At 39.1% G+C, this 12,549-nt stretch overlaps 1 protein-coding gene across 2 annotated transcripts in view; it reads right to left on the bottom strand.

The window, feature by feature from the left end:
- LOC122557914 (erbin-like) overlaps positions 1 to 10,194 on the bottom strand; it is a 183,357-nt gene extending 173,163 nt beyond the window's left edge. The window contains exon 1 of one of the 2 annotated variants that reach the window (XM_043706137.1): positions 10,127 to 10,194. The gene's annotated coding sequence lies outside the window, so the exon portion shown is untranslated. The remainder of the gene's footprint in view (positions 1 to 10,126) is intronic. The other variant, XM_043706127.1, reaches the window with a different exon arrangement.
- Positions 10,195 to 12,549: the final 2,355 nt, after the last annotated feature.

The following is a 12,549-nucleotide window of genomic DNA, read 5'->3' as shown; positions in this document are numbered from 1 at the left end:
GCCCTCTAGTTCTGGACTACCCCATCCCAGGGAAAAGACCTTGTCTATTTACCCTATCCACACCCCTCATGATTTTATAAACCTCTATATGGTCATCCCTCAGCCTCCAATGTTCCAGGAAAAATAGCCCCAGTGTTTTCAGCCTCTCCCTATAGCTCAGAGTCCAAACCCTCCAACCCTGGCTACATCCTTGTAAATCTTTTCTGAACCCTTTCAATTTCACAACATCCTTTTTTGTTACGAAATGTGTTAAACTCCATCAAAAGTGGAGTGCAAGTTTTCTCTATCACAAAAGACCACGATATCTGAGACACATTGAGTAAGCTATGGGTTAGCTGAAACGTCGAACAAAATGGAAAGGTTGGGTGAATGGATGAAAACGATTCTTTAAAAAAAGAAAGAATCTAGATACGATGGTCAAGTGGACAGGTAAAGGCTATAGCATGCTGCAAACCGATCAATAGGCAGCCGTGGAATAAAGCGGTGGTGTGGACACAGAATTGTGCCACCACATGGTAAGATTGATAATATTTTTTTTAAAAAAACTTAAAACTAGGCATATTCGTCCAAAGTAACTGCCAAGACTTTGTCAAAAATGACTTTTTTCTCTTCATAGTTGCTGCTTGACCTGATACGTTTTGCAGTATTTTTAGTGCAGATTTCCAGTATCCACAGTATTTGGCCTTTGTATGAGTTCTGAAATAAATTCTGTAAATGGTCAAGGGTAGAACTTGTGCCACACTACAGTACTTGAGTGCAATTAAAGTTGTGGCACTTATTTTCTTCACCAACTTTCTTCACCAAACCTAACTGTACCCTTAGGTTTAAAAGATAGTTCAAAGGAAAGATAATAGTTTCAAACAGTCACCTTAAATATCTAAGTGCATGGCTTTTACTCCTACAGCAATTAAATCAATTGTTTTTAAAACAAAAGTCAAACATTTATAACTTTGAACTTGCTGCTTCTGTATTGGTCCATGAATAAAGTACTACAGCACTCAAACTGATTGAAAGTAGTTCATGCCAACAGTATAACAGTTTATTCACCTTTTTAAATGCCCTATTTAGCTCTTATAAGAGAATGACATTTTTCTAGGTCTTTCAAAGATGGTGTCACTAGAGAATCAACTGGGACAGTGAATAATAAAACTCTAATGGAATATGCAAAAGGGAAAAAAAATTTAAAAATTTCCAAGAACATGACATGACAGTTTGTGTTTCTGAAGTTCTATACAGTATACCTTATTAAAGGCATTACATCTGTGGCAGTTATCTGATGGCATATTCTTACACAAGCAAAGTATGGAATTAGTTAGCATAAGAGATACTGGGGGAGGAGGTGTCGAGCTCCAAAGACAAGTTAAAAAGCTGAACAAGCAGCATATCCAATGGAGAATTGGCATGATCTACCATCTCATACTTGTATAAGAAAAATAATTTTTCTGACAAAAACACTGGATTTATGATGAACACTTGATTTCAGCATTCTGACAGAATGAATGGCATGAGTTCCACTCTTAATCATTTAAATAGTTTATTTCAGAACTCATACAAAAGCCAAATACTGTGGATACTGGAAATCTGGACTAAAAATGCTGCAAAACTTAGCAGGTTAAGCAGAAACTATGAAGAGGGAAGTCATTTTTGACAAAAGGAACCAACCCAAAATATTGATGCTTTTTCCTCTCACACACACACACAAACACACACCACAGTTCTGCCTTTAATTTCAGGATCATCCTTATTTACGCCTTTATTTATCTCCCCTGTGACGAATCTCCAAGAAACCTTAAAAAAGTTTATGCACTTTCAAAAGTGGTGCTACAAAAGCGCTTCCATCGATAGAAGGCACTTCAATAACACGTTTCGTTAATGCAAATTTGCTATAACCTGACTAATGAACTGTCTCTTATAGTGTGAGCTGGTTATAACATGATTCCAGCCCCATTAGTTTAAATGGTGCTGCTATTAAGTGATTTTCTTATAACACGGGATGCACAAGGACAGAACTATTGCATTATAGCAGAATCACCTGTACACAGAAGCAACAGTTTGTGTTGCCAAAAGTAGCAAATTGATAGTAAGACCAAAAGCTGCCATAACATTAATGTGGAGTGACAGTTCCAAGTGCACCATATCCATTTGTCCTTTTGTTTAGGATCAATAAGGTGTCAGCAGGAAATACTGCAGTTGCCAATGACATCCACCAAGAGGTACAAGGACAGCAGGCACATGGGAATGCTATTAATCTGCAAGCTGTCTTCCATGCCACAAACCATCCCGTCCTGGAATATATCACACTGACTAAAAATCCTGAAACTCTCTACTTTAGCAGCAGTTATGGGAGCATCTATATCTTGGGGGCTGCAGTGGCTCAAGCCAATGACTCAACATCACTTTCTCTAAAGGTAGTTAGGGATAAGCCTTGCCAGTAACACCCATACCCACACAGATGAATTAAAGGAATTAAAGGAATCCAGTGTCCACATCATTGATCTCAAACATCATTACAATATAGGACAATCCAAGATTAAGATCTTTCTCACCTTTTCCCTCGGCACCTCACAACGCGAGTGTGAAAAGTCACATTATACTTGTTATAATCTGATTTTCATTATTCTTCTCATTCCACATCCTATGTTCTAACTTTCCAAATATCATTCCCTTGCAGTTCCCAAGGTCTCAACATTCTTTACTATTTCAATGCCATTTTCATCTATGCTTTTTGTCATATCACTCAGCAGATGGAACCTGTTGAGGAATGGTCGCGTAGTGCCCAAAGTTCAAAACCTGTCAGAGGAAATTTAAGTTCAGTAAACTAAATAAACCTGGAATAAAAGCTTCATGTAATCATAATACTGACCACAAAAATACTGGATCATTCCTTTACAAAGAAAACCTAACCTGGTTCACTAATGTGCTCGAGGAAGGTAATCAGTCATCCTTACCCAGACCAGTCTGTACATGATTCCAAGCTCTCATCAACTGACTGACTTTTAACTGATCTCGGACATGGCTTTGCAAGCCATTTAGTTATATTCAAGACGATGGCTCCCCATTTTGAGAAGGGCAGTTAGGAATGGGCAATAAATTTTGGCGTTGATGGTGGCACTCACATTTTCAAAGAATCAAGAAAAGTCATTCCATTCATAATTTTGTTTTTGGTTTTGGTTTAATATGCCTTTCTTCGTGCGCCTTGTTTCTTTTTGTGGTAATGTGTTTGTCCATGTTCTACATTTCAATTTTGAACAACCTGCCCCTTGAGCCATGGTAGTCAGTTGGCACATTACCTTTGAGAATGAGATGGTCAAAGAGACTTGCCATCATCCTCTGCTCTGCTTTCAGAATCACAACCTCATTGCTTCTAAAAGAACTAAACTGACCAGGCAAAAGGCCTGATAAAGGTTAACTGACACCAATTTTCTTAAATCTAAATAAATATTAATTTCTCACACACTTTGAACCTTTCTCAAAATTGATAAATTGCAGCAAAAATTAATTCAAGGAAAAATGTCGAAGTGAACTAAAAACAAAATGCTGGACATCACGGCGGCATCCATGGAGAGAGAGCAAGCTAAATGTTTTAAGTCTAGATGACTCTGATGAAGAGTATCACAAAACAATGTTTTAATCACTTAATTCAAATTGCATTAGATATAAAACACCACTGATTAAAGGAAAGGGTACTTGGAAGTGTTAAAACAACCCAGTATGAAGTTACATAATTTTCTTAAGTGTTAGCTAAATAAAGTTCATCAGTTACTAAATTATTCCTGCTGTGAGCAGCAAAGGGCTATCAATGAATATTATTCCCAAAAGTAAATAAAAGGATGAATCACCAACTAAATATCAAGTTATCAAGCTGTTTTGTTTTTAAGCTGTGTTTTTATACAATAACAAGTATTTAGAATAGTCATGTCTTGAAATCTATCACGGCAATAGTAGACTGGTATGCATAAAGACTTGTGCTAACTAAAAGTTTGTGGAATCCCTTAATACAATTGTGAAACGGTCATAAAACAGGACCAAAAAAAGTACATAAAAGGTGGGGGAAAACACACACATCCAATATTTTTTAAAAAAATTTGGCAAGCAGTAGCACCCAAATACAATCCACCCAGCTTTGCACACATTACCATTCGAAACCCGATCCATTTTCAAATGGTACTCAGTTGACTGAAGTAATGTTTAGTTCACTAATCCATCACTTGGTCCTACAAGGATCCAGTCTTCTAACCATTTAAAATCCAAAATCACTGTGGCATCTTTGAAAAATGATTGTATTTTCAATTAAAAAGCACGTATTTCTACTTGTTAGTGTCAGAAATAAAATGCATTGCAAAAATAATAGAAAAATCAAGGGGCAAAGGAAGGAAAGAGCTTAAAACCATCATTGCCCATTCAGTAAAAATACAAGGAAAAGTTAATGGGACTAAAAGTTGACAAGCCACTCGGACCAAATAGTCTACACACTGAAGACTTAATACAACCACTCCCTGCACCCAATCATTTCATTTGACTGAAATTTTTCAAAATTCCCAGCTGATCAGAAAATTGCAAGCTCAACATTTCTATTCAAAAAAGTACAGAGACTGCAAGCAAGAAACGATTGACCACTTAGCCTAAGGGGTGTTATTGAGAAAATGCATAGCATCTGGCGGGATGGATAAAGGGAATAAGTATAATCCGATTTCCAAAAAATACTTGAAAAGATGCCACATAAAAAGGTTAACACAAAAGAGAACAGCTCATACTGGTGGGACTAATGTTAGCATGAATAAAGGATGACTAATGTAAAGGAAATAGAAATTCAGGATAAATAGGCAATTTTCAAGTTAACAAACCATAAATAGTGAAGTGCCAGAACCATCAGTGCTGTGAAATAAGGTGCATTAAAGCCAACCTGCTGGATAACAGCTAACCTGATCAGATCATTTCTGACTGTAATATTGTACAAACTCATGAACGAGCCTAAGGCCATCACATTTATCCTGAAAAGTTCCCAGTTCACCTCAGATCACCCTGCAAGAGCTGTTGCTGGCTCTCTCACGTTGTTACTGTGCAGTAGCAACACACGTGGTGTTTGTCACTAAAAGGATGCTGCCGTCAAGTCAAAATGTCACCTGTCTATCACACAAACAAACAATGGAACAAGCAATGCACAGGCTTGCCCTTCTGAAACTCTCAATGATTAACCCGAAATGTAATTTTGCAATTGGATGGCATTTGTTAGATAATCCTAAGCATGCAAAAAATTACGCTGACAGCTAATGTAGGACTGTCACTTGGGCTCACAGCATGGCACACTTATGTACACTGTAGGCTAGATATATTAAAACATAAGGCAGTTCTCTGCAAACAGAAACAACATCGACACCCACTGCACCTGTTTCAATTCAAAACATGCGACAGCCACTCACTGGTTCATTTCTCAGAGCAATAACTTGACTAATCAGAGCCAACATACCTGGCTTAAAATTTAAAAATGTGGCAGTTAATGGTCAGCCACCATTAACTGGGGCATTATCTATGGTAAGGTTTCCACCCAAAACTGAACTGAACCAGTTCATATACATATTGTGGCTACAACAGCAGGCCAGAAGCTGGTAATCCTACAGTGGGTAATTCACCAAAGCATGTCCACCATTGTCAAGGATGAAGTAAGGAATGTGACAAATATGTCCCACTTGCCTGGATTATTTCAGCTTCAATAAAATTCAAGAAATCTATCATACATGTCAAAGCAGCCCATCTCAGTGACACAACATCCACTCCCTCCATCAATGATGCTCAGTAGCAGCAGTACATACCACATGCAAGATTCATTGCAGAAATTCACCAACACTCCTTACACAGCTCCATCCAAACTCACCACCACCTGCAAAGTCCTCTCCAAGCCTGTCACCATCTAGGCTTGGAAATATATTGCCATTCTTTCAGTGTCGCTCACTCAAAATCCTGGAACATCCTCCCTAACACTGTGGGATGACCTACAATCAAACAGACTGTAGATCAGGAGAGCAACTCACCATCACCTTCTCAAGGGCAATAAATCCTGACACAGCCAACGACACTCCAAAGATGAAATTAAAAAGGCCACTTGCCAACCAATCAGAGCTCTCCTCTTATCCAGTGGAAGAATGTTGGTTTTACCCTTAATTTGGTATTCTTACAATGATCCTGATGAGTGCAAGTCAAAACACTGATAAAATATAGTCTTTCCCAGCATTTCTCAAGTTTTATACTAATAAACGATCATTTGAACAGAGATAAATAAGCAGGTTGGCAAAACCTTTAGCTGATATCCAAAGTTAATTGGAGAAAACGTGAGGTTGCCCACGATGGCAGGAAGAGTAGAAAAGCAAGTAGTTAACTGGAGAGAAGCGGCATAATGCTACAAAAGAGGGGGATGTTGGATGCCCTTGTACGTGAACCACACGTACTTAATAAGCAGATACAACCACCAATTATGAAGGCAAACACAATACTGGCCTTTGTTGTACGAGGGGTGGAGTGTGAAACTAGGGAAGGCTTTCTCCAACTGTACAAGTAATTGGTGAGACTGCACCAAGAACATTATTATTGTTTTGGTTGACTTACTTGAGGTGCGGTACACATGCACTGGAAGTAATTCATATAAGATTCACCGCATTGATCTCTGGTTTAAAGGGATTGTAATAAGGAAAGTTTGAGCAGGGTGGGACCATATCCACTAGAATTTAGAGGAATAAAAAAGTGATCTTATTGAAACAGAAGAAACTCTAAAGAGGTTTGACAGTGCAAATACTGGAGTGAGTTATTCCCTTGTGTGGGAATTTTACTTCCATACAAGGGAGCAGACAGGGCTCTATTTAACATCATTCAAAATTTAGCATCTGTAGCAACTCCTCGGTATTTCAATGGGATGTTGACACTAACTTTTGTGGTTAAGTCCCAGAGTAGGATTTGAACTCCCAATTTCCTGACTCAGCAGAACAGAACATAGAGGAACTCCGAACTGAAAAACTGAAGCACATTAACACACAGCTAAGGAATGCAAGAAATAGGACCAAAATATTAGAAATACAACTGTTTTGCTTTTGGGATTGTAAATTCAGGATCTAGATTTGATGAGGAGGCAAGAAATCCTATGATTTGCTCTGAACTCTGCTAAAAACAAACATGGGTGGCCTTGTCCTTAAAGTGTAAAGGGGAGTCCAGTTTGTTTTATTAGATCAGTGAGGAATACTCACACCTGTAAACAACATCCAAAGCAACTTCCCTGACTGCAGACACTGTCCGGCCCAGAATGTTCTGCTCAGGCAGAATATTTCAGGACCCCCTTCAAAATCATCGGGTGGTTCCCTTTCTGAGAGTCCCCAAACAATTGCCAGGTTTTATGAATCTCAAGTGTTTTAACAAACTAATGGATAGCTGGGCTGTCAGCCAAGTCTTTTACGCTAACCCGGCTGAGAGCTAGACATCTATTTTTCTTCTGAAACACCCGAGCACCAAGGAAAACACTGTTCCTGGACAGCTCTGGCTCCCTGAACACTTCTGTCAACTTCAGTGTTTATTTACACAAGGATAGCAGATTTCAATGACGGTTTCTGCTATTGCGACTTTAAATGCTGTGGATGATTGACAATTGCATGGATCAATGGTCTCGGTTAAGAAAATGGAAAGTAATTCATGACATTTTTAAAGCTTTTTCTTACATTGCTTCCATATGATCTATAGTGGGTCAATGGGCATCAAATACTATGGCTCATTCTGGGGTATATATAGTAGCAAGGTTTGGGGAAGAAATGTGAGGAACCTGAAGGTGAGATCATAACAAGTAGGCCTTCCAGCTCCTTATACCTGGATCATTATTCAATAATCAGGGCTATTAGATTAGATTAGATTAGATTAGATTACTTGCAGTGTGGAAACAGGCCCTTCGGCCCAACAAGTCCACACCGACCCGCCGAAGCGCAACCCACCCATTCCCCTACATTTACCCCTTTACCTAACACTACGGGCAATTTAGCATGGCCAATTCACCTGACCTGCACATCTTTGGACTGTGGGAAGAAACCGGAGCACCCGAAGGAAACCCACGCAGACAATGTGCAAACTCCACAGAGTCAGTCAGTCGCCTGAGTCGGGAATTGAACCTGGGTCTCTGGCGCTGTGAGGCAGCAGTGCTAACCACTGTGCCACCCCTCTTCTGTTCAACTTCATTTTCCCACCTGCTCCCTATTTTCCTTTTTTCCATGAAAGATGAAAATATCTATCAACACTTAAACATACACAATGTGCAGCTACAACCCTCTGGGCAAAGAACTCCAAAGATTCACAATCCTCTAAATAAAGAAATTGCTCTTTATCTCAGTCCTTTGTTCTACAATCCTCAGCCAAGGGAAATCAACTTCTCAAAAGCTAGTCTGTCAACCGCCCCAGTGGCAGCAAGGGTAGAAATGGGCAAAATCATGAGGAAAATAGTGTAAATGACAGCAAAAAAATTGAAATTGAAATGCTGAGAACTGGAAAACCAACAGAAATTGGCAAGTGACAGCTAATGACTCCTTAAGTTGGATAAGTAACAAAATTAGGATTTAAACAAGGTAGAATTCGGTGATATAAACCCCAATACACCTTTATCAAAGTCAAATCATGCTCGATAGAGAGACATGGATGATGGTTTCTGCTATAATGAGTGAGGAAAGGCTAGAAATGAGGTACTTTCAGAGGCAAGCACATTCTTGATGGACCACTGAGCCAAGGGGTCACCTGAATGTGGAATCACAGCTGGTGCAAAGATGTGGGAGCTGAGCAATTTTAGCATGAAAAGAATATTGCTAGCTTCAACCAGTAACAATGATGCCATGAACAGTTTGAAGAGATGGGAGCATTAATTCATAATCGGTAATGATTTTGACCAATAAAAATAAGCCATGCATAATTTGAATAATTTGATGCAATGTTTGGGAGAACAGAAAAAAAAACTTTGCTTTAGTTGATAGAACATAGTAGTGTATCCAATAGGCCTGCTAGAAATTGTTATACTCAATGATAGTGTAATAAAATGAGCACCAATTATACTTCATAAAGTGTCAAATTCAAGTACTGAGACAAGCCGACTTATCATTTCCAGATTAGTGTCCAAATCAAGGTCAGCAATTCACTTATATACTACTATTAAGTAGGGATCACTCCACAGCATAGAAATAAGGAAAATGACCATATAACTGCATTCCAAAACAGCTGGTTTGCTTGCCATCTTTATCATGATGTCAGTGTGGGAATTAAAGCACAGACAGAGCAATTTGACAAAATCAGTAGGACCACAAAGGATTTAATTGTCTATTCAATATAACACCAATAGTGAACAAGTTAATAAGCATCTAAGCTCCACAGTCTAACAACATTGTGTTGACATCCTTTAGCAAAGCTCCATAAACACACTGCAGTATTCAGTCCAAAAAGTAGCAATCTGGAATAATTTATGACATTGCTTAGCAGTCAGAATTCTGTAAAATAAATGAAAATCGGTCAGATATAATGCAAAAGATTGTATTTCATTCTTTAAACGTGGAGGGATAAAACAGCATTGGATGCTCAGATTCATGTCATTTACTGATAATAGATTAATAATAATCATAAATTGCTACAGTCAGGCAGGGAAAAGATGAAGAATCATTTCCCTGACTCTTGTTCGGAATTAGCAGGATGTGGGAGAAGGAAAGAGGAGTTGTACCCAAGTTAATCTGATTTAACCTCCTCAGTACAGAAAATACAACTGAAAAGGAGAAACAGTAAACTGCCTATATGCACAATTCAAGTGAGCTGCGGCCTCTTTCACAAGGGGAAAAAAAACATTAATTACATTCTGCATTACCCTCTTTCCTGTGAGCTCAAATCTTCATCCATACCACCACCCCAAAAAAAAACAAAATTAAGCTTCTTGACATGAAAGTACTCAATCACACATTAATTTGGCAGAGTGAAACAGCCAAATTTTGGTTTTAAATGGAGGATCAGTTCACAAAAAGGAAAACACGATGTACACATGACTATATGGATCAAGATATGCATTTATTCTTGCATCAAGCATCTGCAAGTGTCAATCAAATACTCAAAAAAAATTTAGGCTCAATGTTACCTTAAAATAAACTATTCCATGTCTTGACAGAAGTAAACGCTCCTTCCCAATACAGATTATCATAATCCTTAATAGTGAAAGAAATAACAAAGCAGTTCAACAAATAACTTCCCACAAATAAATAAAGTGACCTATTGCAACAATCATTTATTATCTTACTAAACCGCCCAAATCCACAGAACTCTAAAATTGAATTGATTGCTTACATGTTACAATTAAAAGTTTAGTTAGGTCTCTCTTACACAATGTTACTACAATGTTCTTTCACAGCTGGCAAATGCACATCAGACTGATGAAATCATAGTTTCTTTCTGTCTCCAGTACTTGCAAACACCCTCATAAATTCAACTCAGTGACATTAGAAATGCACAGAGGTTACAAAGGAAAACAGTCACAAGCATACACATCAGTGTTTACACTGCACATAAACAGAGTTCTCTGTTACCACCCTGTCCCAAACCCTTTCAGCCCGATTTCCAATCTAAACATCAATGCTCAATGCCAGATTCCAAATTACAGAACTGGCTCAAAGGTAGAAGACAGAGGGGGGTGGTGGAGGGTTGTTTTTCATACTGGAGGACTGCCACAAGGATTGGTGCTGGGTCCTCTACTTCTTGTCATTTACATAAATGATTTGGATGCGAGCATAAGAGGTACACAGTTAGTAAGTTTGCAGATGACACCAAAATTGGAGGTGTAGTGGGAGTTGGGAGGTCATGTTACGGCTGTACAGGACACTGTTGGAATATTGCGTGCAATTCTGGTCTCCTTCCTATCGGAAAGATGTTGTGAAACTTGAAAGGGTTCAGAAAAGATTTACAAGGATTTTGCCAGGGTTGGAGGATTTGAGCTATAGGGAGAGGCTAAACAGGCTGGGGCTGTTTTCCCTGGAACGTTGGAAGCTGAGGGATGACCTTATAGAGGTTTGCAAAATTATGAGGGGCATGGGTAGGGTAAACAGGCAAAGTCTTTTCCCTGGGGTCGAGGAGTCCAGAACTAGAGGGCATCGGTTTAGGGTGAGATGGGAAATATATAAAAGAGACGTAAGGGGCAACGTTTTCACGCAGAGGGTGGTACGTGCATGGAATGAGCTGCCAGAGGAAGTGGTGGAGGCTGGTAACAATTGCAACATTTAAGATGCATTTGGATGGGTATATGAATAGGAAGGGTTTGGAGGGATATGGGTCAGGTGCTGGCAGGTGGGACTAGTTTTGGTAGGGATATCGGGTCGGCATGAACAGGTTGGACTGAAGGGTCTGTTTCCATGCTGTACATCTCTATGATTCTATGACCTGTTTACACATGCACACTTTGCATGAACGCTCACATGTATTTATTTAGCAACTGCAAATTTCAAATTTCATGTTCCTACCTCTAGATCTATTTAAAAATCATTCACAGGCATGGAGAATACTGGGTGCCCTAGAACTGAACCATAAGGCACACAATTAACCATACCACTCAATTCACATCAACTCCAAATTTCCACCTGACCTGCTTTTTCTGTTCACTTAAAATACAAATTGCACTCATCAGGACATTCCACTTACCTTGATCAGTAAGGGACTCTGTGTGTATACGATTTTGTGAAGCCAATAAAAGCAACAATGAATTTATACAATTTCAAACAAAGAGCCCCTCGGGGTCAATGCAAACTCAGAATACTCAATCAGGATGATGCATTAATTTATTTGAAAAAGCAACACAGAAACAGATGTCAGTATTTGGAGGTTTTCCAGAGGCAGTCAAGGAGGACCAAGCAGATCGTGCAGGAAAGTTCATTGTGTTTTCCAATGGGTTTTCAGTCATAAACAGCAGTGACAATAATAGTTCTTCTTAAATTCACCACATGAGCAAAGTCCACCTCATTTTGCATGTCTCGGCTATATGTGGAAGCAGCCATACGAAGGAAGCAAGACCAAAAGGTAGCAGGCAATTATAATAATAGTAAATACAACATCAGACTGGAGGCCTGTGACCAGGACAGTGCCACAAGGATCGGTGCTGGGCCCTCTACTTTTTGACATTTACATAAATGATTTGGATGTGAGCATAAGAGGTATAGTTAGTAAGTTTGCAGATGACACCAAAATTGGGAGGTGTAGTGGACAGCGAAGAGGATTACCTCAGATTACAACATGATCTTGATCAGATGGGCCAATGGGCTGAGAAGTGGCAGATGGAGTTTAATTCCGATAAATGCGAGGTGCTGCATTTTGGGAAAGCAAATCTTAGCAGGATTTATACACTTAATGGTAAGGTCCTAGGGACTGTTGCTGAACAAAGAGACCTTGGAGTGCAGGTTCATAGCTCCTTGAAAGTGGAGTCACAGGTAGATAGCTTAGTGAAGAAGGCGTTTGATATGCTTTTGTTTATTGCACAGAGTATTGAGTACAGGAGTTGGAAGTAATGTTGCAGCTGTA

Source organism: Chiloscyllium plagiosum, chromosome 2 (assembly GCF_004010195.1).
Source record: "Chiloscyllium plagiosum isolate BGI_BamShark_2017 chromosome 2, ASM401019v2, whole genome shotgun sequence".
Lineage (NCBI taxonomy): Eukaryota > Metazoa > Chordata > Chondrichthyes > Orectolobiformes > Hemiscylliidae > Chiloscyllium > Chiloscyllium plagiosum.
Note: the sequence above shows the minus strand (reverse complement) of the source record. Positions and strands in the feature narration are given on the sequence as shown.